The 6751-nt window shown below is 57.4% G+C and overlaps 1 non-coding gene across 1 annotated transcript; it reads left to right on the top strand.

Moving 5' to 3' along the window:
• The first annotated feature begins 2782 nt into the window (after positions 1-2782).
• LOC122801899 lies at positions 2783-2936 on the top strand. The gene has a single exon (XR_006364819.1). It is a non-coding gene; the product is annotated as a 5.8S ribosomal RNA (ribosomal RNA).
• The last annotated feature ends 3815 nt before the right edge of the window (positions 2937-6751 follow it).

The following is a 6751-nucleotide window of genomic DNA, read 5'->3' as shown; positions in this document are numbered from 1 at the left end:
ACAGGTGGGGGGCGCGGAGTGTTCTGCACCCCTCGGCGGCAAAGTCGAGGTGAGAACGATGAGCCCAGGCCAAGGCAAATGGGTCCTGTCATGCGCCGGGCCGCCCTGCTCTGACAGGTGCCCCCGAGCACGGGAGCTCCAGGAGCTCCACCTCTCTTTGGCTGTGAGCACGGCAGTGCTCCACGCCGGCCCTCCGGGGTCACGGTCACCGGTCCATGACCAGCACCCGGGGTGCCCCCTCCATGGGGAGGGGGATCCTTTCCATGAGCAGAGATGCGGGCTCCAGCCCCTACTCTCTGCCCGCCCACCAAGGTGCTCCTATCTGGTTGATCCTGCCAGTAGCATATGCTTGTTTCAAAGATTAATCCGTGCAAGTCTCAGTGCACACAGATGCTACAGTGAAATTGCGAATGGCTCATTAAATCAGTTATGGTTCCTTTTTATCACTCCACCATTACTTGGATAACTGTGGTAATTCTAGAGCTAATACATGCTGATGAGCACTGACCTTCCGGGGATGCGTGCATTTATCAGACCAAAACCAATCCGGGTCTCGACCCGGCAGCTTTGGTGACTCTAGATAAACTCGGGCCGATCACGTGCCCTAGTGGTGGTGATGCAACATTCGAATGTCTGCCCTCTCAACTTTCAGTGGTACTATCTGTGCCTACCATGGTGACCACGGGTAACAGGAAACCAGGCTTCAATTCCAGAGAGGGAGCCTGAGAAATGGATACCACATCCAAGGAAGGCAGCAGGCGTGCAAATTACCCACTCCCAGCTTGGGGAGGTAGTGATGAAAAATAACAATACAGGACTCTTTCGAGGCCCTGTAATTGGAATGAGTACACTTTAAATCCTTTAATGAGGATCTATTGGATGGCAAGTCTGGTGCCAGCAGCCGTGGTAATTCCAGCTCCAATAGCATATATTAAAGTTGCTGCAGTTAAAAAGCTCGTAGTTGGATCTTGGGATTGGGCTGGCAGTCTGCCGCGAGGTGAGCAACTGCCTGTCCCAGACCCTGCTTCCTGGCGCTCCTTCGATGCTCTTAACTGAGTGTCCCGGGGGTCTGAAGCATTTACTTTGAAAAAATTAGAGTGTTCAAAGCAGGCCGGTTGCCTGAATACTTCAGCTAGGAATAATGGAATAGGACTCCGGTTCTATTTTGTTGGTTTTCAGAACTGGGGCCATGATTAAGAGGGATGGCCAGGGGCATTAGTATTGTGCCGCTAGAGGTGAAATTCTAGGACTGGTGCAAGACGAATGAAAGTGAAAGCATTTTCCAAGAATGTTTTCATTAATCAAGAATGACTAGCAATCCGGCGTTATTCCCATGACCCGTGGGGAGCTTCCGGGAAACCAAAGTCTTTGGGTTCCAGGGGGGGTATGGTTGCAAAGCTGAAACTTAAAGGAATTGACAGAAGGGCACCACCAGGAGTGGAGCTTTCAGCTTAATTTGACTCAACATGGGAAACCTCACCCAGCCTAGACACGGAAAGATTGACAGATTGATAGCTCTTTCTCAATTCTGTGGGCAGTGGTGCATGGCCGTTCTTAGTTGGTGGAGTGATTTGTCTGGTTAATTCTGATAACGAACAAGACTCCGCCATGCTAACTAGTTATGTGGCCCTGTGCAGTCGTCTCCAACTTCTTAGAGGGACAAGTGGCTTTCAGCCACACGAGATTGAGCAATAACAGGTCTGTGATGCCCTTAGATGTCTGGGGCTGCACGCGTGCTACACTGAATGGATCAGCGTGTGTCTACCCTTGGCCAACAGGTCCAGGTAATCCGCTGAACCCCATTCATGATAGGGACCAGAGATGGCAATTATTTCCCATGAACGAGGAATTTCCAGTAAGTGCGGGTCATAAGCTCGCATTGATTAAGTCCCTGCCCTTTGTACACACCGCCCGTTGCTACTACCAATTGGATGGTTTAATGAAGTACTCGGATTGGCCCCACTGGAGTTGGTCATGGCCCCGGCGGTGCGCCGAGATGACGATCAAACTTGAATATCTAGAGGAAGTAAAAGTTGTAATTTCCGTAGGTGAACCTGCGGAAGGATCATTAATGCCGAGGGTCCCGGGACAGCGCTGTCCCTTGGTAACAGGGCCTCTTGTGCTCTGCTGCCCCGACCCTCCACGCCTCTCTCTCTCCACACCTCTCTCCAACTCCCGTCTCTCCATGCACCCGGGTGGAGGCCGGCAAAACTCAGCCCGTGCCTCATGGGGGAGGGAGGGAGGGAGAGGGGAGGAAGCGTGAGAGCAAGGTGTGGCGTCCATCCCCCCCTTGCCTCCCAGCAGCAGGAGGGAGGGGGTCCGTCCATACGGCGGGAGGCACGGGCGCTCCTCCACCACCATGAGGGGATGGTGGGGGGGGGCACCCGGCCTGGCAGTGCAGTCCACCATGTGCCCTGGAGATGGTTGGCTCCCCGCACGATAGGGGGAGAAAGAGGGTGCCATCCCAGCAGGGGGGCAGTGGCGTCCCCTCCGGCCACACAGAGCCATGCACAGGGCTGGCACACCGGAGTCTTCTCCCCTCAATGTCAGTCACGGGTCCCTGCAGAGGATGCCCCGCCCCACACAGGGCATCAGTTCAAAGACCTGGAAGGTCAGCGGTTTGGCCGTGCGCCGGCCGCCACGGGACTCGCTGCTGTCCCGTGGCTCAGGGACAGTAACTTCAGTCCAGGAACCCACGACAATGCCTGTGAAACCTCTCATGCTTGTCTTGAGGTGCAACGCCATGCGGGCAGCGGTGCCCCCGGCGGATGAGAAAAAGTACAACTCTGAGGGGTGGATCACTTGGCTTGTGCATTGATGAAGAACACAGCTAGCTGCGAGAACTAATGTGAATCGCAGGATACATTGATCATTGACACTTTGAACGCACTTTGCGGCCCCGGGTTACTCCCGGGACTATGCCTGTCTGAGGGTCGTCATGCCTTCCATCTCCCCAGGGGTGATCTGGCCTTGCTGACTCCATGGTTTCTTTTGAATAGGGTTAGGGTTGAGCTCTGCTTCACATGGATGCCAAGCGTTTTCCAGAGAAGAAGAATTCTCTGAGATACATACCTTTCTCTCCAACATGCCACGGTATTGAGGGAGCCCACCGCAGGCCCTCTGTCCCCCCAGAAAGAGACGCGGATGGAGGAGACAAGTCCCTCGCCGCCCCAAGCTGGGAAGAGCCAGTCCGAGGATGGGAGGGAGCAGGCGCGCATGCGGCCCATCCCTGGAGGCTGTCAGTGGTACTGCCACTGGGCTGGCCTCCTGCGGTGGAGCCCAACACCAGCCCGATTCCCGCATGCCGGGGCCGTGTCGGCCGTCCTCCTCTGCCGCCCAGAAGTCCGGTGGTGGGGGTGGGCATGCAGGGCTTCCCAGGGAGGGGAAGAGGATGGCTAGTCCATCCGCCCCTGCCCCCCCCATGGCCCCCGCTGTTCCGCCACCCCCCCGCGACCTCGCTCGGAACACGACCTCAGATCAGATGTGATGACCCGCCAAATTTAAGAATATTACTAAGTGGAGGAAAAGAAACTAACCAGGGTTCCCTCAGTAATGGTGAGTGAAGAGGGAAAAGCCCAGTGCCGAATCACCACCCGGGCGACGGGCACAGGGAAATGTGGCATACGGAAGTCAGTCTCCCCAGCACCACCCAGGGGGCCCAAGTCCTTGTGATCGAGGCTCAGCTAGCGAACGGTGTGAGGCTGGTGTCGGTCCCCGGTGTGTCGGGATCGGGTCTTCCCGGAGTCGGGTTGTTTGTGAATACAGCCCAAAGTGGGTGGTAAACTCCATCTAAGGCTAACCACCGGCACAAGACCAATAGCGGACAAGTACCGTAAGGGAAAGTTGAAAAGAACTTTGAAGAGAGAGTTCAAGTGGGAGTGAAACCATTCAGAGATAAACAGGTAGGGTCCACGCGGTCCACCTGGAGGATTTAATCTGTTGGCCGCACCAGCTGCCTGGGCAAAGCAGGGACCGTCTCCGGGCACAGTGGCCACCGTCGGGTGCACTTCCACCAAGGCGGTGCACTGTGACCGGCTCTAGGACGGCTGAGAAGGCAGCACAGAAGGTTGCTTCCCTCCACGGAGGGGAGTGTTTCAGCCCACAGCATCAGCCCTCGCTGTGCCCTAGGGTAGTGGGAGATGACTTCCGCTGTACCCACCCCCACCCTCACAGCGGGGGCCAGTGGCCCCCGGCTCCCAGCGGGACTGTTGACTAGGCCAGACTGCCTTTAGTCTGGCCTGACCATGTCCCGCCACCAGGCCGGTGGGCTCACCTCGAGTACCCGGAGTCCGCGGTGATATCGGTGACCCACCTGTCCCATCTTGAAACACAGACAAAGCAGTCTAGCAGGTGTGCGAGTCCGAGGGTGGGCAGGAGACCCCTTTGCGCAATGAAAGTCAGGGACAGCACGTGCCAGCTGAGGTGGGATCCCCCTGCCCCATGCGAGGAGCGCACGGCCGGCCCATCTCAGCCATCCCATTGGGGTGGTAGAGCGTGAGCGCACCTGGTGGGACCCGAAAGATGGTGAACTATGCCTGGCAGGGCAAAGCCAGAGGAAACTTGGTGGAGGTCTGTAGCAGTCCTGACATGCAAATCGGTCATCGAACATGGGTATAGGGGTGAAAGACTAATCAAACCATCTAGTAGCTGGTTCCCTCTGAAGTTTCCCTCAGGATAGCTGGCACTCGTCAGATGCAGTTTTATCTGATAACGCGAATGATTAGAGGTCTTGGGGCCAAAATGATCTCAACCTGTTCTCAAACTTTAAATGGGTAAGAAGCCCGACTCGCTGGCTTGAAGCTGGACATGGAATGCGAGCACCCAGTGGGCCACTTTTGGTAAGCAGAACTGGCACTGTGGGATGAACTGAATGCCGGTTTAAGGCGCACAATGCCTACGCTCTTTAGACCCCAGAAAAGTTGTTGGTTGATATAGACAGCAGGATGGTGGCCATGGAAGTCGGAATCTGCTAAGGAGTGTGTAACAACTCACCTGCCGAATCAACTAGCCCTGCAAATGGATGGTGCTGGAGCATCGGGCCCATACCTGGCCATCGCTGGCACTGGAGCTGAGGGGGCTACTCTGCAATGAGTAGGAGGTCCACCACGGTGGCACTGAAGCCCACGCCGAGGGCCTGGGTGGAGCTGCCGCGGGTGGAGATCTTGGTGGTAGTAGCAAATATTTAAACGAGAGCTTTGAAGGCCAAAGTGGAGAAGGGTGCCATGTGAACAGCAGTTGAACATGGATCAGTAAGTCCTGAGAGATAGGCGAGCATTGTTTGGAAGGGACAGGAGATGGCCTCTGTCGCCCTCGGTCGATCGAAAGGGAATCGGGTTCAGATCCCGGAATTCAAAGCGGCAAAGACGGGTGCCTCGTGGTGTCCAGTGCAGTGACACAAACGATCCTGGAGAAGCCAGCAGGGGCCTCTGGGAGAGTTCTCTTTTCTTTGTAAAGGGCAGATCCCATCCTCCTGGACCCTGGGGATGTGGAGATATAGCCGTTGTGGCGTCTCGCAGCCAGGGATGGTGACAGATGGCACAAGCAGGCCGAGGGCTTCCCCGGGACACCAGGTCCGTGATCCCATCCTCCCGGCCCTTGGGGGTGCGGGGATACAGCTGCCAAAGCATCTCTCACCTGGGGCCAGCCAGGGGAGTCGGCAGATGGCACGGGCAAGCCGAGGGCCCGCCTGAGACACCAGGTCCTTAATCCCATCCTCCCAGCCCTTAGGCGTGTGGAGATATGGCCGCCAAAGCATCTCGCACCTGGGGCTGGCTGGGGAGTTGTCGGACAGTGTGGGTGGGTCGAGCACCTCCCGCTGAAGCCAGGTCTGTGATCCCATCCTCCCAGCTCTCAGGGATGTGGAGATATGGTCGCCATGGCATCTCACACCCAGGTCCATTCGCGAGCAGCATTTCGGCCTCTGGTCCTCCACCTGGCACCATGGGGATGAGGCCCTGCAAACTGCAGCGTGCAGGGGGCGAGGGACCGCTGGCCAGGAGGCTCAGAGCGGAGCAGTTTTGATGGCACCCGGCACAGCAGGGGAGAGTACTGGACGCGAGCGGTGAAACTCACAGAGATGCTGGGACCTCGGGCCATCTACCTCATGAGTTTGAAAGCCATACATTGAGGGCAAAGGGCAGAACTGTCATCACAGAAGTCCGGATGAGAGACCGTCTTGAGGCCTCGAGGCCCAGCAGAGTTTCACGAGGCCAGGAAGGATCGGAGGGAGGTCCCCCTGAGAGGGTCAGAGAGCACAGGGGACACAGAATGATTTGGCAGCCTTCAGGAGAAATGTAACCCAGGAGAAGAGCTCTCCAGGCCTGGTAGAAGTGAAAGCCCTGAGGGGTCCCTCCCCATGGAAGTCTGAAAGGGAGAGAGGGGCTGAAATCGGCCAGGCTGGGAGAGCTCCCGCCTGGGCGAGAGGGGTCCGAACCATAGCCCCTCCAGGATGGAAGTCCGGAAGGGAGAGAGGGGCTGAAATTGGCTGGGCTGGGAGAGCTACCACCTGGGCTAGGGTGGTCCGGACCACGGCCTCCTCCAGGACAGAAGTCTGGAAGGGAGAGAGGGGCTGAAATTGGGCCGGCTGGGAGAGCTCCCGCCTGGGTGAGGGTGGTCCGGACCACAGCACCCTCAGGGACGGAAGTCCTGAAGGGAGAGAAGGGCTGAAATCGGCTGGGCTGGGAGTGCTCCCGGCTGGGCAAGGGGGGTCCTGACCATGGCCCGCTCTGGGACGGACATCCGGAAGGGAGAG

This window comes from Protopterus annectens, chromosome 1.part0 (assembly GCF_019279795.1).
Source record: "Protopterus annectens isolate FY-2018-M chromosome 1.part0, PAN1.0, whole genome shotgun sequence".
In the NCBI taxonomy this organism is placed as follows: Eukaryota; Metazoa; Chordata; order Ceratodontiformes; family Protopteridae; genus Protopterus; species Protopterus annectens.
Note: the sequence above shows the minus strand (reverse complement) of the source record. Positions and strands in the feature narration are given on the sequence as shown.